The sequence below is a fragment of the Molothrus aeneus genome, chromosome 1 (assembly GCF_037042795.1).
Source record: "Molothrus aeneus isolate 106 chromosome 1, BPBGC_Maene_1.0, whole genome shotgun sequence".
Classification (NCBI taxonomy): domain Eukaryota; kingdom Metazoa; phylum Chordata; class Aves; order Passeriformes; family Icteridae; genus Molothrus; species Molothrus aeneus.
Window position 1 is genome coordinate 64,396,784 of NC_089646.1, and position 24,316 is coordinate 64,421,099.

The 24,316-nt window shown below is 40.9% G+C and overlaps 1 protein-coding gene across 4 annotated transcripts in view; it reads right to left on the reverse strand.

The window, feature by feature from the left end:
- ATXN1 (ataxin 1) overlaps positions 1-24,316 on the reverse strand; it is a 215,886-nt gene that overhangs the window by 152,016 nt on the left and 39,554 nt on the right. For all 4 annotated transcript variants that reach the window (XM_066545207.1, XM_066545181.1, XM_066545198.1 and 1 more), the window contains one exon: positions 3,118-3,240. The gene's annotated coding sequence lies outside the window, so the exon portion shown is untranslated. The remainder of the gene's footprint in view (positions 1-3,117; positions 3,241-24,316) is intronic.

Below are 24,316 nucleotides of genomic sequence, written 5' to 3' on the forward strand. Positions count from 1 at the left end.
AAAGCCTCAGTTTAAAATTTCTGGTGACTCCCATTTCATGAAGTAACTTAAAACCACTCTCTGCTAGAAACTGTGTGAACCACTGACTTCAGCTCTGGATCCTTCCTTTTGCAAAGCTGCTGGTGGGCTTGGATCTAAGGCTTTGGTTCAAGCTCTTATGTACTCCATACTGAAATTAACTATACTATACATCCTTTACAATAAATAGCCTCACAGTGAGGAAGGACAGGATCGGCACAGTTCATTTTTCCATCACTCTTTTAAAAGTTTAGGGAAAGCACTGGAAACATTACAGCTTTTTAATATTTTGCCTTATGTGGTTTACAGGCAGCATAGTGAATGGCTGTACAAGCTTCACCCATTTTCCTGGGACATGCAGTGTGACAGTGTGAGTCCCAGGCAGTGCCCACCAGAGCCGAGCAGAAGGGGCACGGTGGCCCTGGCACGGCCACGTCTCACCACAGTGCTGCTCTGCACTGTGCCTCTGCACTGAAGGTCTCCCTTCTCTGTCCTCACCACCTCATCTTTACAAAGGCTCACACACACATACTGAAACAAAAGAATAATTTTATTATGTGCCTGGCAGCCTGTGCACTTTCCTTCTGATTCACAATAGCGGCACCCCATTGAAAGGATCCATATACAGGGGGTAGGGAAAAAAAAATCTTGTCTCTAGCAAGCACACATATTATCAAAGCCTCACTTCCATTTAACACAAGTTGCTCTGGGATCTAATGCAGTTGATTAGAGGGGAAAATACAAACAAACAAACAAAGTCTTCTTCCATTAGCCAGGGCAGGGGGTGGGGAAATCGAACCAGTGCCATCTTTGTTGAAGAGCTCCACAAAACTAATGGTTCAGGAGAGCTGAGGAGCATGGTCAGGGGACAATTTGTGACTGATCACTGCCATCTGAACATGGCATGCTGACAGCTGAATGAAGAGCAAAACAAAAAAGGCATGTGTTTAATCTGGGCAGGCTCGGTCCCCTGTGTTCACTCCCAGTGCAAAATACAAAGCAGGAGAGAGTCAGTCTCTCTGCCTGCTCAGCTCAGCGCCCACATAACTCCCTGGCATATACCACAGGACCTTCTCCATGCACACAAATGGGGACATTATTTCTCCACATGCTGAAAAAAATAAGAAAGGAGAAGGATAGCGGTACAATTTAATATATCCTAATATGGATCTTTTGGCACCAAAGAGGTTCCCTCAAATACTCTGACAATGAGCTCCTGTACTCTGTGATACAGAAAAAGCTAAAAACAACCTCAACGATTTTCTGAGTGTAACATAGAGCTGATAAAATTATTATAAAGGCCACACAGATGCTACAAAATACCTCTTCCTGAACTTCAACGTGCGCTTCCTCAGAGAGCAACAAGAAGGCAATTGTGAAAGGAAAATCATGCGCCTTATCCTGGCCTGACATCAATGAAAAGAAGGCAGCAATAAAAGCATTTTGATTTATGCTCCACAGAACGAAGAAGGAATGCTTGCCTCCAAGAGAGTGGGATGGACAGAAAGCAAAGGTAGGCTGAGGGTGATCACACAACGGAGCATTTCTCTCTCACTGGTTTGGCCAAGACTGTCACCTGCACCTGAAACAGGGCTTGTCCTAGAGAGAAAGGCATTACCCGAGCTCGGCCTTCAAACAGGTTTGCACTAATACCTCATTTCACAACTACAAAAAGTGCCTCAGACTCCTGCTGAAAGAGTTCTGTATTCCTGTTTGGGATCACAGTCCCTAGTGCAAGACCTGCACATGAAAAGGAGTTGGCTACACTGATATGAAAAACTTTTGACCCGTTCAGAAAAATCAGTACAAATACCTACAGGACCACTACAATCTCCCAAGCAACGGCCCCTGTTCACTGACCAGAAAGGAAATATTTAGCTCCCTGCAGTGGGCCTGTTGATTTCAAAAGAAACTTAATAGCTCTGTTCCTACAAAGCAAATACAGAGCAATCACCAGGGTTCGGCTTCGCTCTCCTCTCCTCTGAAATCTGGTAAGCAACATATGCCTGCAAATGCCACTTGCCAAAAGGTTTTGATTCTCTGCACATTTGTGGGAATGTATACTCTGCTTCTTTCAGGTTATATGTGTCTTTTTGATTCTGCAGATTCCTTACAGCAGTTTTGTCTCTTTCAGCACAATTGTGGGGCAGAAGAGAATAAATAATTTAAAATTTTTATTTAAGGAAGATGCTGGTGTTTTTTAGTGCTCATTTATGCAACATTTTCATTGGTTAAAAGTTTTACAACTGTAGCATTTTCTCCTTACGAGATTCAAGTTTGATTCTTTTCTAATGAGAAATGAAAACAAAACAAACAAACAAAAAAGAAGACTAGAGGGAAAAGGTGAGTTTCTCCTTGTGCCTCGTCATTGTCTTTATTAAAAAAATTAACTCTGACAACACAATTCAGCCTCAGCCAGGGAACTTGTAGTTCAGTTGCTATTCAAATATCCAAGTGCAATATGCAACTCTAGTTATGAAAGGGGACATTATTTTCTTTATACGTTAAACTCCATTTGTTCAAAGGCACACTGATGAAGCAATTAAGGCAGATGTATTGTTAAAGCTGGTATAGAATTCACAGGCTTTGCTAAGAAGTTTGGTATTTCAATGAGGTGTCTAAACATAAAAATGAGAACTATGTATTTAATATAAAAATATTACTTAAGAATGCTGCAAAATCAGATTCCTCATGACATTATCACCAACAGTAAGAGATTCGTATATGCATTTTTCTGACTGGGTGTTGTATGTTCTTCAATAGTTCCCATATGATATAGATTCCAAACTAGGAAATATTTAGGCTCATGCCTAACTTTCAGAGAGAATAGCCTCATTGATTTAAACAGGGTCTAACCGTTATAAATGTCAGAATGATTGCCAGTTTGTGGGACTGGAACTCATGGGGCCCATTTTCAAAAAGATAAGTGCATTACGTATTTTTACTGCTGTTTCTGGGTTTGCCGTTACTGTTCTCTCCCTCCCTCTCCTGCCTGTTTTTATTGCCTTCAACAACAATATCATGACACTCCGAGATAAATAATGATTAATTTAATTACAAACTAACTGTAACTTATGACAAGACCCTTCAATCACTTACCTCAAATCATGAGTGTTTCAAGATGCAATTGTTAATCTCCTTTTCTCCCCCCTCTCACAGGAGATGTTGCAGACTTTTTTTTCTGGTATTTTGCATTAAAACTCTTTCCCTGTGCTCCAGGATCTTAAACAAAAACAAAAAAAGAAACACTCAGAATGAAAATGTCATTTCAAGCAATTGGTGGGTGGCTCAGGGGAAATCCCTGACCTTTTTTGAATGTATGTTTCATTATCTAAAGCAAGTGTGGTAACTTCCTCCAGCAACAGCTCTTCTGTGAGTGTGAGCTGTACTTAAAAAAAAATTTAAAAAGACCCATGTGAACAAAAAAAAAAAAAAAACCACTGGTTTAGATCACTCCAAACCATGGCATTTTAAAAATCTGTAAGTTAGGCACACTACAAAGTATTCATTTAAAGCAAAATCCAGGATATACCAGACTCCACAAATTTATGACAGCGAAAATGGAAGAAAACCCAGAACACAAACAGAAGAAAAATCATTATGTAAAGTATTAAACTGCTACCAAGTTTTATTCCTGCTATCACTGTTACTATCACTAATAGAACATATACAGCCCTCTCCCTCAGTCTTCACTGAGTTCCTGTAGTATTTCTGTAGTAGCAGCGTGGGGGAAGTAGTAGCCGTGCTGGAGAAGCAATGCAGCATTAGCACTACAAAACCCAGCCCAGCTGTCGAGGGAGGAAGGAAGGGAGGAGGAGCGACAAAGTAGATGAGTTCAGAGTAACTGGCAGGTCTCTAATACAATCAATTTTGACATTTTCTACCATCACCAAAAAAGGTCTGAAGGCTTTTGACTTTTCAGCGAGTGCTGCTACCAAGAACAGTTTCTCACCGCCCCTTGTTTCACCCTCCTCCCTCTCCTGTACCTGCAGCAAGGCTTGGCCAAGGGCCAGCTGGGTACGTAAGACTCCAAAGCAGGCTCTGTCAGCAGGAAAACTCTGCCAGCCAGTGCAGAGTTCACGTTCCCTCTGAGAGCGTGGTCTTGCATTTGCATGGCCTCTCTCGATTACAAACATCCCAGCTATTTCTCTATGAACAGTTTTTAGGACCAACAACCACATTCATTTTTGCTCTGTAAAAAGCCTGAAAGAAACTGTTCCCAGGGTTACACCTGTGGGTACCCCCACTGAAGCCAACAAATTTACACAACATGACAACAAGAGGATTTGACCTTGTGTGCATGTAAGCCAGAACACTTTGATTTTCTGCCCTGGCTAGAACAGACAGGTCTGAATAATTTTCCCCTTGCTTTTAATTAAGAAATGAAGACAATATTCACAGCCTTCTGTGGCTTTATATACCTCAAAAAAGACAACTTTTCCAAAAGTGGTCAAAAATTCAAAAAGTACAGCTTTCTACACCACAGTGCATTCCCCCACACACCCTGGAGGAGAACAACCCAAAACTTGAAGCAGACCACAACACACAAATAAGGGGGACCTTGACACCTGTACAAAGGCTGTGCCTATGTCACCACTCCCCAAAGCTGCTTATTGTACAAAATACTCAAGCTGGGCCCCTACTCCACCATGCTTATTCCCACTGACATGGTGCTGCCTCTTCCTTCAAGGAGCCTGCTCTCACTTTACACCAGTCAAGGCTGTAGGAGCCAAGCCTACCACTTGCAGGAAGCAGACAAAGCCCTCTAAATCTGTGACACGCGTCCAGAGAAGGTTGCAAGTTCAAAGTGAAATGAGGACAGTCTGTCCATGACTCATGCCACCTAGAAACCCTTCTTAATTTAAGAAAAAGTGTTAAAGGGATTATTTTACAGAGCATCACCCTGCCGAATCAACTAGGTTCCGCCTCTCATTTTTTTCCTGAACTCAAATACAAGGTGGCCAAAGATCAAAATCAGCATAAAATCCTGCCTGTTTCACTTTACATACTTGCATTTTAATGCTCTGTTTAAAGAGTCAAATAAAACTGTTTGATGGACAGATTCCCAGCTATCCTCCAGGCTTTTCTGCATGACCTATGGGCAAATGCTATGTGACACTTCCTGAAAGGCTGAAATAGCTCTGAATGACACTTGAGCTTCTATAGTACAACTTCAGCATGAGCTTTTGGCTCCTAATGCACACTGTCACTTAACCCAAAATTTCCCCTGTCCCTGTCTCTACAACAAAAATAAGAGCATTCCCCCATCTCAGAGGGCTGATGCAAGGAACACAACACCCATGCTGATTTAGTGGACAATCTGGAAAGAAGGAGAAAGTTATAGAAAGTTACAGATCTCTTAACTCAGGCTGAAACTTCAGATACCCAGAAAAAGACCCTGCAAACCAAAATAAGGAGTGACTCATCAGCCTGCCCCTCTGAAACCATTTTGCTGGATAGTCATTTCACTAGTACAACTCTCTTCTCCAGGGTGCTCCCAGCAAGCGTGGGGGACACTGAATGGATTCACTGTATTCACACAACAGCTTTACAGCTGCTGAAAAAAGGCCTATTGTAGGCTTGCATTTTACTATCTCGAGTAGCATACATAAAGTTGCTGTACAGCTTCCATTACCCATCTGATCCTTACAGAAACAGGAGCAACAAATCAGGGTTTGTCAAAAGAAAACAAATGTAACTGCGATGGAGGAAATAGTCTGATTTTCAAAAAAAAAAACAGAAGTAACAATTTATATATCAGAGGATAAAACACCAAAAATTCAGTGTCACAAAAATACTTGAAACTCATTCTGCCATCCTTTTTTTTGTTACAATATAATATCTGTGAGCCAAATTCGAATTTCCCCATCAGAAAGGAGCATCATGCCTGCCATACATCTAGGCACTTCCTGCAGTCATGAGGTGCACATGGCTTGCACCTCCATGCATTTATAATATTTTCTCAGTAACCAAAATAGTATCAAAACCAACAGTGAACTCTTAAAACAGAATTGTTGGGTCACACTTTACAAAGACTGACTCAATAGCCAGATAATCCTGGACTTTGCAAAACATGTGAGTAGATCTGACAGCCCCTTTGTGGTGTCTGTGGAGTCAGGGAAAAAGGACAGTCCTGAATTAGGCTGGGGATTCCTCCCAGCATTCGACTACTCCACTCTCCCCCTTCTGGAGAAATGAATGCAGCTTCAAACAAATTAAAGGAATATCCTGTCAGCTCCTTCACTCTTGCCGGTGCAATAAATGAGGCGGTGCTTGGCTTCTCTAGCTCCCAGCAGAGGCAGGTCTGAAGTACAAATCCTCCTTCCTCCTCCCATACACACAGCATTAACCCTGCTGGCTGCAAAGATGCCAAATTGAGCCAGGGCTATCCAGCAGCCTATCCCAGCTGCAGCACACACTACTAGTAACCCCCAAGAATTAAATGATGGTTGCTCAGCACACATCTCCTCAAAACACAGCACTTCCCTCACAAGCAACAAGATTGGATAAAAGTTAGAGGATCAATTTCTCTGCCTTCTGGCTTCAGAACCACAGGAACACAACAGGTGCTGTGCTGCTCTGCACTCAAAGGCAGAAATATTTTGCTTTTTAGTGAGAGCTGAGAAAGGCACCACCCCTTGCTTTGCCAGCTTGGGACTTTAAGAAAATACCAAGAGAATAGCAGCCTGATAAAATACCAGCAGTAGAATGCCTCTTTTCCCCCGGTCTTCCTTCATTTCACAGTGGGGACTCTTTCAAAAGGCCGATGGAGCTGAATGGACTGAGATGATTTTCCATTCTAGGTAAACTGCACGAACGCTATGTTAGCATAACTTGACTGTGATCAAAACTGATGAAAAACCACAGCAATGGAAACAAAGACTCAAGTAAAGAGAGAAATTAAACCTCAAGACAAGCTACAGAGAAAGAGTCCTCTCTTATTTCTGGATTTGTGTAGGCTTACCTACCTCCAAGCCTGGGGGGCAGACAAGACTGCCAGCCTCCCTTGCCATGCCCAGGGCAAGCAGTTCTGGGTTGGGCCTGGGCCTGAGTACTCATGCACGTGACAGGACAGAGCCAAGGCCAGTTGAGAACAGTGGATTGCTAAAATGTGATCTCATTTTGGAATGAGCTATGAGGGATGAAGAAATCAAAGCACCAGGCTCTCTGCACACATCTCACCATGGGCACAGGAACTCTTCCCCCAACATCTCACAGGAATGGACCTACTACTCTCCCTTGCCTCTGCCAAGGGTCTGGCAGGCTCAGGCACACGTTCCTACGTGCCATTTACTCCTTTTCTTGCCTTCTGCTCATAAGCACACACACACCACAAACTCCTCTCTTTTCTTAACAGCCGAAGTGACTTTATTGCATGATTTTTGGACTAGAACTACCAGCCCACGCTCACTGCCCCCATGCCTTGATGCCACCTGTTTATCATTACAAGGTGAAACAGAGCCATGCTCTCCCCCACTTACCCTGAGGCGTGTCATGTCTTTCCAAGTCATAAAGCCCCAGTCTCATCAGGTGCTGACCCCAGGCTCTCCCTGGCACCCTAAGTGCCTCCTTTATCCCAGCATGAAGGTCTGAGAGAGACAGACTGCATCACAAGTCAGTGGCTTTATCCCTTGGCAGCGACCCTGCCATATGACTGCCTGTGCTCAGATGCACAGCCCTCCTTGGCTCACGACCTCTGAAAACAAGGAATGCCAGTGGATGCAGAGCTGAATACCCTCCACCCACTCTTTCACTGGCCAAGCTGCTCTGAACAGTAACCCTGTAAAAGTTCAGCGTGTTGCCCACAAAAAGCAGCAGGCAGGCATTCCTCTGCTGAAGAGCACATACATTTTAGAGAGATGTTAAGAAAATGAAATATGGTGTGATATTCAATGTACAGATACATTCTAGTTTCTTCAAAGGAAGGGCTCTAGAAAAACAATAGAAATTCCATGTTGTTTGGAACAGATGGGCCTCGTATTTTTTTCCTATTGCCGTCTGCTTTACTTACTCATCTCACCTACCTTCTAGCTATATGGGGTTGTTTTTTGGGATCTAGTTGCTTGCTGCTATATAGAAAGATCTGAACAATCAATATTCCTTATACAATCATGTATCTCCAGTGACAGAGAGTACAGGAGACATTCAGGACATTTCAAAAGAAACCTGTGATGACCTTTATTGCAGGAAACTTTGGAGGCCTTACCATAAGCTGTTTTTACAATAGAAATTTGACTAAGCCACAACCAGCTCAGCACCAGAGTGGTTTGGTCTTACTTTTTGAGAGTAGCAGGACTATGCCAGCAGCTAAAATCTTCCAGGCAGAGGAAGAAATGTTGTCACCTGCCTGGATTCAGTGAGTTGGTTGGCTACAAAGATTGGTTGGTTTTTTTGTAGTCAAACCTACTCTTTTAATCAAGAAGGGACAGGAAACTGAGAAAGACAATGCTTTTCTGTAAGTCTACTTCCAAACTTGTCTTTTGTAAAAAAAAAAACCCTGAAACACTGTACTCCTACTTCTGTCACCTCTACTTCTTCCTTTCCTTCAACACAAGCCATAACACGAGCATTTCAGCAAATACCAGGTCTGGCTGCATGCTCCCTAGGCTGCCAGCTGTCAGATCCAGAAAGCAGGACTGTCACATCTGCCAGACTGGCTCTCATACCTACTGTCTCAGATAACATCATGTATTTTTCCAAGTCATGCTAGCAATAATATGACATTACACATCCCCTTCCCTGCCTCAGGACACATACCAAAAAGAGGCTGTACACCTTTAAATAAAGCATGCCCAGCCAGTGTCTTTGGATGGCTGAGAGCCTCAGCTGAGTGCAGTGTCTGTCTGAGCAGCCTCTGTGACTGAAGGTTACAAGCACTGTCCCCACATGCTCACATCAGCAGGTCAAGTACCAGCCACTAGACACGGGTCATTACTGATTAAGCATCTAATGTGCACTTGGTATTGTATAAGCTCCTTAAAGAAGATACGATCCTTTCAGTAGAAGATTTCTTCTTTCTAACTTCTCAAAACAGCCTTCATTCTCAGAAGCCTACTCACATCAACCTTCCCCTTTCAGTAATAATTACAAAGAAAAGGGAAGAGAGAAAAAAAAGAAAGAAAAATTATTAAACCTGTTTCACTAACTGGCACAACTATACACAATCACATCACTGAAATATGCCTTTCTTTCCATGCCTTCATCCCACTACATCCCTATAGGGCAAAGCTACCATCTGCTTTTGCTAGATCAGGAATGCAGCATTTAAAGCAAGTCTCCAGGTAATCCATCCTGCCTGGGCTTTCAGTTGTGTTGTGGGGTGGTCCTGCAGCACATGAACAAATCCCTCTTGGCAGGAATTAACTAGAAGCATCATGTTCCCCAGAGTGAGCAGCCAGCAGCACCAGACAGCTCAAAAGCAACCAGAAAACATGCCTGGTGCAAATCTCAGCATCCCACCACAGTTTTCACAGATACTCTCTCCAGTCGGTCCACACTACTTTTTAATGTAGGCATAATCATAAAAATCAAATATTCTGCTTCATTCTTTATGCCACCAAATTAAAAGATATTATTATATTCCATTCTAATATTGCAACAGTGGAATACTGACAAGCAGCAAGAGCATCTTGAAGTGAACAATGTAAAGAATAGATCAAAGTAGTTTCAGCTACAATAACTAATCTAATTTCTGTAGTTTTACAATGAGCTCTTCTACTCTTTAAATTATCTTCTCTTTTATCCGACACCAAAGTAGCAAGAAAACAGTTACCAAAGGGGAAAAGTAAAACAAACTGAAAATTTTCTCTTCATCTTACAGCAAAATAGTAAAGAATTATTAGAGAAGGGAAAAAGTAAACCAAAGTGGATAAAAAGACCAAAAAAAGTACTACCTTTAAACCCCATGAAAGATAATAAATATTAGGAATAATAATAAAAATTCAGGCATTAGTTGTAAAAATTGCCAGCAGAAAATTTTAGGCAGCAGTGCCTTTTTAATTATTGTCAACTGAGCTTGTTAAATGTCCTCTGGTTTTTGTCCTCACAGTAGATCTTTTGTTCTCTTTGAAAATGTCATTAAATAGACCCTCAAAATCTTGACACTTATCATAACTAATTCAATTAATAAGACAGTCATCACATCCTTTTTCAGAGCATGAAAAGCCAAGAATTCTATGGCATGATGTCTAGCTTTACTTTTTGCCACCCATTAAAAAGTACCTGCTGTGTATGTGGAGGTTTTCAGGCCAGTGGCTAAAAGCCACCTGTACAAACCCCCCAGACTTGTTTCTCTTCATCATCAGCTGTTTGTCCCTAGCAGTAGCAACAGCATAACACACTAGAGTTTCACTAGAAGCTGCTAAGAAATACCTTGTGATAGAAACTTCCTTGTGTTTCAGGTGCAGGAAACCAACTAAACCTCACTGATTAATCTGTTCAACTTTTGTTAAACTGTTCTGGACCTGGCAGCAAATTTGTGAGCAAAAGTGACATTGACCACCGTGCTGAGGACCTGGCTGAGACCAAGTGAAATGCTCTCCTAGTATTCAAATTCTCTTGAAAGTTTCTCTCTTCCTTCACACGCCTTCCATGCAGGAGACGACTCTGAGGTCATGCAAGCAGGAAGCCCAAGCACAGAGGAAGTGTGTGTAAAATCCACAGTCTCAACTTCACCACCACTGCCCATTTTCATGAATGAAAAAGGCAGAGTCAGTATGGGAAGCTGGGCCCTGTCACAATTGCTACCATGCTGATTGTCCTTTCCCTCCAAAGCAATGTGGAGCTGTGTTAGTTTCCTGCAAAGGTAATCATTTCTATGTATTAAGCCAGCCAGGGACATGGTTTCTAATATGGTTAATTTTTAACAGCACAGCTTTGGGCCTAACTCCTTGTCCTGCATTTTCAAGAGCTGTTTGAGAAAGTTTGGGACTTTTAATAAGTGATCTCTGTGTTTAAACTGCATTCCCTGGTAACTCTATGCACAGGATAGAAAAAGTAGGCTGGGCTCTAACCTCCCAGCTCAGCTGCACAGACCAGCACCATGTTCCATCTGTCACAGAGTCCTGGTCACATCACCTTGTCCATCTGTCCCAGGCTCCATTTGACTCATACAGAATATGTGAAATGAGTGAAGGTGCTGTTAGTTTAGAGTAAGCTGAACATTTACAATCCGACATTTACCAATAAAGCACGTGTAAAGTAAAAGGATGTGGGATATTCTCCCTCATTAAAAGACCAAGCAGTCCCATACACAGTGGAGTCCATGAAGGCTGGTTCCTGTGGCTTTGCCTTCACATGACCCCATGCAAAGAAAGATGCACCCTCTGAGCAAAGCTAGCCCTGAGCAATGGCTCATCCCATCACACTCTCGCATTTCTGATAGCACACACCAGCCTTTCCTCCAGAAAGGTCACCCTTTTCTGTCATTGTTCTGTGCCCAAATCCTTGTTCCACAAAACTGCTCAGTGCTCAAGCTGCCTGTTAAATTTAGCTGGAATTGGCCAGTGGATTCCAACCTTACTGCAGAGACTCAGAGAGTTAACAAAGACAGTGTAACTCCAGAAGGAAAACAAACTAAAATATTCATCTTGGCCTGAGAAAAATTATGTTGAACTGGCAAGAAAGGTAAACCAACGGATCTGATGTTAAAACTCAGAATGGCAGTGCAAGTTCTGTAACATTCATCAGTAACAAAATAAAGCATCGTCTTGCCCAGGGAGGTTTATTTTACTGAGGCTGGTTTGAAACACAGCTTTACTTGTACTTACTGTGAACTGCATTCTGTTTATGAATAATATTAGGTCTATCTTCTGGGAAATTAAATTGTAATCTGTTCTCTGTTCCATTTCTTTAACACATTCAGTTTCCTACTGTAACTTACTTGTGATTTACCAAATTCCAATTACAGAAAGTAGGACAACATTTTGTTCTTATGCAAGACAGGAAAAGTACAGATAACAGAGTCAAATCTGCTTCAAATGACAGAGGACAAGTAGATGTCTGGGGTTTTTGAGGAGAGGTGAGATAATGAAAGGGTTTTTCCCCCCGAGGATCAAAACAAACTATTTTCCTTTACATTATTAATAATATAAGACAGATATCATTAGAAAAAAAGCTAAGTTTATGGAACATTCACAATGTTGCATATGGCTACATGTGTCTAATTAATTTTGGTGAACAGAATTTGTAACCAGAAAAATTATTTACAGCCTTATTTATTTTGGATATATTTACCTCTTTACGTATATACACATGTACTAATGTGGGCTGCAGTGCAGTCCAATCCCTCCAGCATTTATTCATACCTAGGACAAAACTGCTTTCAACCTGCATATATTTGTCATGACAAAGACAGCACTCAACAGTTTCATTTTCTGGCACCAGCCTGTGTCAATTTTAACATTATACTGTCTTTTCCAACAATTCCTTGACTTTAGACCGAGGGTTTCTCTTTGGTGTCTACAGCTAGTAACTAGACCATCACATAACTTTTCCTGTCACCGCTGTCCTGGAGAAAATGAAAGTAACCCTTCAGCCGGTCTCTGCAGGATGAGCAACATTTGCAAGGAAACCAACTGCAATTTTCTTTCAAATAGGCTGAAATAGACAACAACCCACTTTCAGTAGCTGGTATATTACTAAAAAAAAAGACAATGATAATTACATAATTGCTTTAAAATAAGTTAAAAAACCACAAACACGCCTCCTTGTACTAGTCCCCTGACTCTTATTTTGTGCTAAAACACATATGCCTTAACATATAGGTATATATTTAAATGCAGTCTACACTAGATTAATCAATTTAAGGCTCAAAAAAAATTAAAGATATTTTGAAAGTCAGCAAGGACAATTATGCTACTTTAGGCTTATGATAATCATATAAGAGTACATAAAATTTGAAGTTAGATTCTTCCACAGAGCAGGAAACAACCCTTCATTTCATGCAAGTGAGTTGCATCAAGCTCAGAAATTTGCTGTGTAGTATTTTCAGAAAGACATATAAACTCTACAGAAATATTTCATCCACCTGTTAATGCACTACTTTCCTAGGCCTTTTCATAGTTATTACTGGGATCTTCTCTTTATTTTTAAAAACAAACTGTTCTTCATTGTGAAAGAATGAAATGCTGCCCCTGCTCTCCCAAGTTCCAGTGAGTGTAATTGTCACCAAGCACTGACACATTTGTACTAGAGAAAAATGTTTCATTAAAAAAAAATCCTTCACTCTTACTTCAGTATTTTTTCAGGAGTGATTTCCGCATATGTTAAAATGTTACTTAAATTAGCATCTGCTATTTAAAATTTGTGCCTTTGAAAAATAACAGCAGCTGATCAACACACAAAACCATGATATTCTCATTTTTTGCATCTTTTTGGAGCACTGGAGATTGGTATGCATAAACAAACAGAAATGGAATCCCTCCACATCCCATCAACATTATGAGCCACTCATTAGAAGGGGGAAAAGAGATGATTTGGGGGTTTTCCTGCATCATAAGATTTTGCAGCACACTCTCCAGAATAAGCCAAGGAGGGTCTTTCAAGTCCCAAAGCATTTATATGCTTAACTTTAGGGGCTCCAGAAGTGAGCAGAACTACTCAGATTTACAAGTTAAACACCCACTCAGCCAGAACTGTAATCCAAGCCAGTCAGCAATACCACTGTTAACTGTCTGGAGGAGCTAAATTTCTTCTCTCTGTCCCAAAGCTTTCCCTTTCTTTTTATTTCCAGAAGCAAGATGAAAGATAAAAGGGCCTTCTGCTATTTGTACTAATCACCTGTTAGTCACAGGAGTCTGAAAGGCAAACTGACACATCCACTCATTTTTACTGTTTCCAGTATTTACAGTATTATTTCTCCAGGACTGTGAAGCAGCTGCCAGTGATTACTAGAATTTGGCATGGAGAAGCTCATGTATATGAAAAAAACACGATCAAACAATATGCAGCTCATTAAAGAAAGTTTGTAACTCTGTTCCCTGCCCTAATACTTTGTTTTTATCTCCTGGAAATATTTACCATACCACCTGATTAGGCTGAGCTGCTTATGTATTTTGAAAATACAAATTATGCCATCAGTCATTCATGGTATGACAGCAAACGTGCAATTATACAACTCGGCAAGCTCCCGCAGTGCACCAAGGCAGGCACAGCCCCACACAGCACAACCAACCCAACCTTTACTGATCTCAAACCAAAACTTGGGCAATCAAACAGCCCACACTCTGAAGAACAAAGCTTGGACTGGCACAAGCACATTCACCAGAGTGATCAGAGCCATGTCTTTCCAGTCTGCATTAGCAAGCAAGGTGAGAGGGAAGTACTTGCACACTTTCCTAGATGTGTAACAAATCTACTTTAAGATTTATTTCCCAGAGTTGGACTTCTGTGCCAAGAAGTTAAGGGATCTCAATCCTATGTCAAAACCCACTGTCATTCTTTCTTCTCTCTCCTCTCCAATTTTCTTTCGTGCTTTTTTGGTCCTCTATGTGAGGATTTAGTCCTTCACATACATGCAGAACTGTACATCCAGGGTGTCACCTCTGGCTTGCAGGAGTAGGATCCAACTTTTTAGACTGTGACAGCTTGACAGAATGCGCCCTATGACCACCAGGACTGACAGGGTTAGGGTTAGGAAGGGTTTGGTTAAGAACCTGGGGAAATCTACCCTTCAGCTTTTACTTTGGTCCTCCTTTCTACCTCTCATATCAGACTTAAAAGCCCCTCCCTACACAAAACTGGCAATAATATTTACAGTGAGCTAGAAGGCAGAAAAGTAAGAAATTATAGTGTAAGTATAAAATTCATGCTGCTGTATTTATTTCCAGTTTTGTGTCTCTATCACAGCACAATTAAAACTCCCCAACAATAAACAGCTGGTTTCCTCTCTGTTGATGTGATACACTATCTTGACTCACATGGTACTGGATTCACCCAAGGCTGCAACTCATTCAGAAAGCTAGCACAAATGCCATGTCCCATTTAAAATCCAAATGAGGTTTGAAAAGATCAGCCTACATCTACATATACCTCATTCCTTACTCCTTCGGAGCAGAGAACATCATCTGAGCAAGACTTTTCCACCCTCAGAAGTTCCAGCCAGTGGTCAGTTTGACTGGCATGACACAGGTAGCTGCAGAGGGCTGCTCTCTGCAGCTCCTCGTGATGCAGAAAGGAAGAAGCGATTGGTCCCACACAGATCTGCACGGCATCAGAGATCTATTTATACAGCTCTAGCAGGCTGAAACTCTGCACAGAAACTGCAGCCATCTCTTCAGCTTTCAAACTGAAGAGGGGTGGATGTCTCTAATTCTGATTCCCATGGTGTTCCCTGCAAAAATGACAATCATTTTAATTTTGCGTGGGGTAGAGCTGCTGGCATGTTTCGCACGTCTTTCCCTACACCAGCTTCAAGATTCTTACACCTCAAGGATTATCAGCTTTGTCACTGGGTATTAGATTCCATATCTGGGATTTGTAATATGGCCACCCTAATCAAATTGAGGGTAACACTTCCACACTAAGTTCAGTAGGCACTGTAGATTTTTTTTTTTTTAGCATATGACAACAATAAAACAAAAAAAGATAATTTAGAGTCATACTATACCCAACTGTCATTTGTAAGACTGTACTGTATCATTAGTCAGAGCTTCTGGTGACAATATAACCCACAAGGCTGAAACTTGAGTGGTTTATACATGTCATCAAAGCCTTAAAAGATAAAAATGCCACCTTAGAAAGTGGGAGTATTTAATTTTTTATAACATTTTTGTACTAGTATAAAGCATTCATTTAATTTAAATCAGTGACTTTTTTTCTTAAGGTATTTTTATCTGTTTGATCTTTTACAAATATCTAATTCTTTTTTTCAGATCTAATAGTGCTAAGTACTTTGAAGACAATTACCAGGGTTTTATTAATTAGAATTCCTACAAACCTTTGGCGGTTGGGTTTGGGAGGGTTTGGGGGGGGGGGGGGATAGTGTGTTAGATTTTGTTGTTTGTTTGTTTGTTTTGCTGGGTTTTTTTTCCTCCCCTCCAAACCAGGGCAGAGCATTGCAAATGCAAAATTCCAGTCACCTCCCCCAGATATCAAATTGTTTTCATGAAGTGGCAGATTAGTTATGTTACTTGGTAACAGCTGTATGGTGTAGTGGCTTCTACTAGGTCTGTACAAACACGTGTCCACAGGCTAGAAAACAAAACCAGACAAATTCTCAGCTAATGTAGAAAGGCTAAACTCGAATGAAAACTAGCTGTGAAAGAATGCTGTGACTCAAACTCATCACAGCCATAGCTGTGGACATTACAACAAGTTACACAGTACTGATTATTACATATCAGAACTTCATTACTGACTTTCCTAGTACTGAAAATGCTCATAAAAATGAAGTGTTATAAGAACATTAAAACATTTTTTTTAAAGTCATTGAAATTAAATATGGTCAAATCAGTTAATTTTATCACAGTTTTCCATTAGCTCATGTTGTTCCACTGCAGTTTCAATGTATTCATGGACACAGGCATATGCATGCACACATACACATTTTGGGGAAATAAAGGAAAAGAAAGAAAATCAGTTTTATGAGCAACCAAAGAAGTAGAAATTGAAGAACAGACTCAGCAGATCAATGAAGCACATGATTAATTCCCATTATCTTCAGGAGAGCTTGACTACAGTTAAAGTGCTTTGATGAACGAGGGTCCCCAAAACACAGTGCTCCTCAACCCAGTTATCTGAGCATGGTTTTATGTGAAACAAAACACTTGAAAGCAACTAAAGGTATGGAAATGCTTAGGTTTAGCAAATGAAAGCCTTGTAGGAAATTCTACTAGTTAGGAAAAAACCCATAGTGGCTTCCTAAATTTTCATCACCTCTAGCAGCTTTTGAATAATGCAATGGTCTTTCTGGCAGCTCCATAAAACCATATGTAATCTGCACAAGAAGTTCTACAATGTCTCAGCACTTCCTGGAGACTCAGAGCAGTAGGGTAGCCTTGCAACACAAGCAGAGATTAATCATTTTCTAATGCACAGTAATAAATAATGTATCCCACATAGTACATAAATTAAAGCTGTAATTTCATCCCAGTTTTGTGATGACACCAGAAGCCCAAGATGGAATTTCAGCCTCGTTATGACCAGTCAGGATACACATTATTCCTAAAATTATGATCTGAGAGTTTATAATGAACTGAGGAGTTCTGAAGACATTACCAAAAAAAGAAGGACATGTAATTACAAGCAGAAAATAAGTCAGATATTGTTTGCAGAACTTGCTAAAATAAGCAGTAAATCTCATCCCTCAAAAGCCCACTCAGTGTATTTGCAGCAAGGCAAGCAAAGATCACTACTACTATCAAAAAATGAAAGTTGTTCTAGTACCACAGGGCAATTCCTCCACCAAACAGTAAGAACTACATGCTGAAGTTCAGGTTTTATGTTACAGAGTCCTTAAAATGTTGAAAATATGTCCTGCTACAACCATACACAGCATTTCACTTAGAAGTCAAACAGATATTGTACAGGTGCACAAGAGGCATAAAATACCAGGATAAAGTCACAGTATATCTCAAATCCACAGAAGATTCCTATCTGACAAGGAAGCTGCTGAGCAAAACAAAATACTCATGATGAGAAGTTTTATCCTTCTGATGCAAATATATATATATGTACACATACACACACAGTTTATACAGTGTAAAGAATCTCAAAAATTTTCAAGAATAACATGGTCCTAATATTTCTCCTGCAGATAATTTCAAGAAATCTTATGAAGACTGAAAAGACATTTTACAAGTCTAACAACAGGCATTTTAATGCAAATAAGGTTTGAAGTATGAAGACCAAGAGCCAAAACAACCATCTATATAGAGTTAACTGTTATATTCACCCTGACTTTTGCTACCAATTCCCATGATTTTTAGCAAATCCCACAAGATTTCAAGGACGTCTGGAGCCAGCTTTCTTTCAGAGACAAAAAGAAAATAACTTTCTGACCGTCTTACACAAACAAGGCATGAAATTTCACAGGATCATTCATGGCCTGGAGTGGTTCCACATTCTGAACTTCTTTGCATAGTATTATTCACAGATTTATCTTATCCCCCCTCCCTCCCACCACATTCTTGATAATGTGAGACTCATAAATCATGCTCACTCTCTCTTGCTCTCTCTCCCCACCCCACTTCACTTAGGTTTGTAGCTTAGAAAGCTGTAAAAAAAAAAAGTAAAGGAGGGGAAATGTGAAGATTATGAAAAAAAAGTCAAATGAATTGGTGCAGAAAGATGATTTTTAAAAGCTGAAAATATTTAAGCTTAGAGTAACAGGTTTTGAATATCTGATACTTCCCCACAAGTCACTGCATTATTTGTTCCTTCCAACTCTTCCTCTTCCCACTTCCCATTTCTATAATGGTAAAGTGTTCAAACCAGAATACCTGAACTTCTATTTTCTATACTCATATTTGAGCACCTTAACAGCAATATTCTCATATTCAAGAAGCCACTCACCCAGAGAGGCCTACTAATTTTTCTGTTCTTTTAATCTCTCTGATAACCAGCAAAATTTTAAATCTGCATATAAATATTTACATGCCCACATCTGCATTTAAGGACACATTTTCCACAGACCTATTTTCTCCCTTTTTGCCTTCCCTGACTATTCACACAAACCAAAAAAAGTACCAAAAATCATGAGAAAAGGACAAGGAAAGCAAGACAATTGTCTAAAGCTCCTTGCCTCCATGCCTTCTCCACAAGAAGCATATCATCACCTTTAAATAGCAACCTGAAACCTACTCAAGAGACTTACGTAAGTCGTGAGTCAAGAACTAAAGCAGTGAGTGTCAAAACATTCAAAGACACAGTACCCTCTGCTCCTAGTAGTAAAGGAGTAACTGCTGAGAATATGCAAAGATGATCATTGCACAGGAGAAAAATAGCAGTAAAAACTTGTCAGAGACCAACAGAATCACAGAATGGTTTGGGTTGGAAGGGACATTTAAAGAGCTATTCCAAACCCTCCGTTGCCACGTGCAGAGACATCTTCTCTGGATTATGCTGCTGAAAGCCAACCATTCAAAAATCAGCCACACAAACTGAGCTACAGGCTTCAGCAACAGTAGTACACTTCTAGAAACCCTTTAACCTGGTGTGATCTTGAAGGCTTATTATGTCTCAAAGAACAATATAAGCTCCCACAAAACTGTTAACATATGCCCAAAGCATGCCTCCACCTGCCTTTTACTGGGGACTCAGAGAGAGAGACAGTTTTCTGTGGAATCTTTTAGACAGTAGGTTATGTTGCTCATGAGATATTGCTCACAGGGAATGGCAATCCAACACAGGGACTAAAAGGTGACCCTGTAAATAAATGTCAGCTGCAAAATCAAATACCTCTCCAGAACAAACACTGCTATATTGACAGAGCAAACAAAATACAGAGAAGAGAAATAATTCCCCAATGAAAAAGAAAGAAGGAAAAAAACCTAGAGGGAATGTGGGAGGGAAGGGAATATGGCAAATTGAGGTCACTATAACTCCAACTGATGCAGGCTCTTCCCATTCTCATCACCATGCCCCATCTGTGCCTAAGTATAAATGGAAGGGTTACCTATCAAGTTCTCTTTCTTCATGCAAATATCATTTTCACTTCATGTATTCTGAGGACTATATAACTTATCAATTCAGAAATTATTCTAAAATTATGCTTATATAATACATACCATATTAATTTACATTCTTACCACACTAGTCATACAAACACATACAATAACTATTGCTCAGAATGCTTTTCTCCTATCTGGGAATTATCTTACACTTGCAGTCTAAATTTAAAGGCATTTGTAAAAAAAATCTGTAAAATCTGAGCACTAGCCTATTAATTGGTCTTCTTTCCCTCATTGTTAGATCAACACACAACACAAGACACATGGCCAAGGACTCAGAAGCAGTGAAAACTTCAGTGCTTGCAACCCAGGGAGAGAAGCAGGACTGCAGAACTGTGTAATTACAAGAAGAAAGAAGAAGTACAATTGAGAGAGTCCCTCTGTCTGACACAGCACATCTCAGAAGAAAGACCGGCACCTGTCCCAATTAACTGTGTTGTGGGGACTTCCCTACTGACACCATACCCAGAGATGTGGATTTTTCATCACACAGAATTTCAAGTTGCCTGCTGGAAAAAGAAAGGAGAAGGAGCATTGAAGGGTTTTTGCACAATGTTTTAAAATTATGTAACTCCACTAACTGAAGAAGACTCATTACCATTAACTTACTGCATTGTTGCAATACAGGCATTAAGAATCCAAAAGCAGAAGCTCTTGCTGCTTATCCAAGTATTGGTGCTGATTTGTTCCTGACAAAATATAGGACAAATGAACATACTGCTAATGCATACTGTGTTAATTATTCTGCAGTGCCATATAGTAACCCTGATGGAAGTTCAAAGGAGTTGTGACAGATCCCGATGGAAACAGTAGTATATATATAGTGTAAATTTGCATTCAGTAATTTGCAGCTATAACATGGGAGAATTGAGTTGCGAGGCTGCACTGCTGCCTAAATGATCTCATATTATGCTACCAGATTAAATACTCCTGTGAGATAAAATACTGTAGAGGGCTGAAGTTTAGAAAATCTATTTCAATCCTGTTTTGTAAACCTCAGTACAGCTCCAACTCTCTGTTATTGATACCAGTTCAATGGACCACATTTACATTGCAAATCCACACCAGGCTTAAAAAATCAACCAGTTAGTGCACAACACTGAGAGCATAGAGGGCCTGCAGACACCTAAAGACAACATGTTGCCACAACAAAGCTTTAATTTAGAGGAAAAAATACTGGCCTCTGGATTTGTAAGAACCACCCAGAGATAGGAACTGGGAGTACATAAATAAGCAGAAGCAATTCTATGAGCCTACACAAAGCGATTTCCAAAACTCATCCTCCCACATCTTTACCAAAAAGCAGCCGAGTGAGCTGAGCAGCAGCAAGTTGCAGGTTGGGACCCCTACAGGGCCCTGAAACTGGGCAAAACCTTGCTCTCTGCTCAGCCCAGCTACCCAGGACATCAATGCCCAGCCTACAGCCCATGGGACACAACACTGACCCACCTAATGCCCAATCCAGGCTCATCACTCACTCACCCATGGACCCTCTGGCATCTTTTGCCCCTGGAAAAACACAACAGATGCTGCCTCACCCCAGGGCACTTTTGGCTCCCACAAGCCCACAGCAAGTTGTGGGTTGTAGTACAAGAGGGGTTTGAGGCTAAGCCTCTCTGAACACAACAGATCTCACAGTAAACTCCACCTGTCAGGGAAAACCCAGGGTCAAACCACTGCAGCCCACACTCGCTGAGCTGGCCCAATGCACTCCTGAACACAAACACAACTAAACATATCAATGGTACATAAAAAGCTTCCTCAGTAAAAACAGATCTGCATGCATTTACAACATACAGCCTTATGTTTTGATGCTGAAGTTTTGTTACCTCCCCCACGCTCCCTGAAATAAATATATTTTAAAAATTTCCATTGGCTTCTTTCAATCATTAATCACATTATACTAATAAATATTCTGACAGTGACATTGTTTAAACAACCTCTTCTCCACCCAAAATCCATTGGCAAAATCCACATGTAAGCTGCTTTTGAATGCTAATTGAAATCTACTTCCCCCAGCCAGCACAGTAAAGAGCTACTCCTTGAGAGAGGTAGTACAGAAAAGAAATGAGAGAGGGGCCTTTGAGAGGAAATAAAAATAAGATCCCTTGATCCCACCATGACATGGCCCAGACATTCTCCCTGTGGGGGAAGACAATGTTTCTTACAGCAGTAAGAGTTTTTAGAGTTTTTATAACATTTTCTTCTCCTTTTTTTTTTCCTGTGCAACTTTGCTTCCTGAAGAATGCTTTATATAAAAGACATGACATTTGGCAACCCAGCTCTGCTGCTTTGAGAAATTCTTTGGCAAGCACCCTACGTGCTGACTGCATTAAGCACATCAGTTTATTTATTTATTTATTTAGGCAGAAGTCAGAAGGAGCAAGCCATACAATTAATGCACAGCACAGTATCACTTCATCCAGAAAAAATGGGAGAGGAGTTGGGGAAGGAGGAGCTGGAGTTTCTCCTTTTGAGAAACCTCATCATAGGAGCAAAAACGGTTCTCCAACCTCCAAGCGTTGTTGCTGTTCTGGAGCATACCAGTGATTCTCAGATCTCAAGGCATTTAGGGAACATCAATTAATTAATTAATTAAGACTGGATTCCACATCAAAGGCAGGTATCATTACACATCTATTTTGCACATGGGTAAAATGAGCAGCAAAGAGAACCTAAGCCTGTCCCAAGGCAGGAAGCACTGCCTTGCTCCTGCTGAGGGAAAGCTGCCTGCTGTATTCAGCAGGAGGGCTCAGCACTGGCCACCTGCAGACCCATGCTTCCCCCCTCACACCATGAGGGAAAACAGAAAATAGAGATATTTCTACATGCCACCATCTTCCTAAGGGTGCAGCCTGTGTCTGTGAGGCACAAAAAGCCCTGTCCATGAGCACTGATTTCCTTTGCTCCACATTGTGTGCCCATGATGTACCTCAGCACCGTTAGCAGCACGTCAGGGACAGCACCATGTGTATATATAACCATGGTCATGGGCTGGGAAAAGCAAAGTCTCTGATGGTCAAGGACTCCAATGAGTAATGCCTATCTCCTAGTCAGATGCCACATGCTGAGCAGGAGGGCCCTACATTCGTTGCTTGGAGTTATGGACTGTATTAGTCAGGCTTACAAGAGAACGAGATACTTCTTAGAAACAATAGAATATTTTTGCTTGTGATCACCATTAGCTCCATTTATTTACACCAGAGAGCAACAAAGCCTGGCAACACACTGCCAGGGACACCAAGCAACAGCAAATTCACAAAATCATGACATTTTCAAGCTAAACAGGAAGGAGAGATGGGAACTGGAGATGACATAACACACCTGCGCAGAGACAAGCTGGCTATTCCACAAGCTTGGAAAGGTAAATCTGCACTTACCACAAGCCCCCTGGTATTTTCAAGCTAAACTGCTAGCAGCAAATGCCCCAGCCTATCCAAGGCATTGTTTAGCCCATACACCAGAAGAAATGTTGAAACATAGTCTGGTGCCTTCCACAGGAAGGAGCTACCAAGTCTAACCCTGCAGATTGGGTACCAAAAGGACTTTTCTCCATCTCAGAGAGCTGAAATGGGACTAGAGAGTCTGCTTGATCAGGTGGTGCTGCTTCAAAGGCTATGTCCATGGGCACAGATAAATCACTTAGTGTTTGCAATAGTTTTAGGCATCTCGGTCTAAAACAAGTGTTAGCTATTTAACACTGAAAAGTGTTTTCTACACACAAGTCTAAAAGAGACAGATGTGTGTTCTCATCTGTTGCGTGTGCCCTGATGTAAAAAAGAAGTCTAACTTTGTTCCTAGAAAAGAAAATCTGGCACAGCAATCTAAACCTGCCTGATGTTTGCTAGAAGAATATGAGGACAACTGTTTTTCTTTTAAATAAAAAGTCTCACATTACCCTCCCTTCCTGTTCTAAAACTTCTTCCAAGAATTTCTCTCCTTCATTTCTAGGCCAATTTTTATGATATCCAAGTAGTTATCACAACAGCACTAGAAAAGCACAACTTTTCAAGGTTTATTCAGGGCAAACAGACCTCAACCAGACTGCCAGTTTTGGCAGAAGTTTGGCATGACCAAGGACTCAGTACAGTAAGATACAGAACTCAGCATCAGTTAAACTGTACAGCAACCTCTGCCAATCAGCTGTCCTCAGTGAAACATGCACCAGCAGGCTCTCCTTTGAAAAAGATTCAGGGATTTCAGCACCGAAAAGGGCCAAATGCACACAAATCTGTCCACTAAGAAATCACTTGCGAAATTCCCCTCAACTGAAGCAAGGAAATACCAAGCCTTCAGTAGCACTCCTCAGTCACTCTCTTTAGCCTGGAAACAATGCACTAGCACTTTAAGTGAGGATTTCAAGCTTGGTGAAACAAGTTACTGATGCCCACACAGGATACACACCTTGGTCTTCACGCTGGCTCTGAAAGTATAGGGCAAAAGCAAGTGAGGGAAACCTCAGCACAAGTGGTTTCAAGCTATGATCTCATTAGCTCAACACAGAGGCTTGAAAGTGCACAGGAAATTTGAAGTCAAGTGGTTTTGGATCTGTGTGCATATACTACATGTCAAAACACAAAGATGCCCACATTGTCCCGATGCAAAATTTCACACCAAAACATTAATAA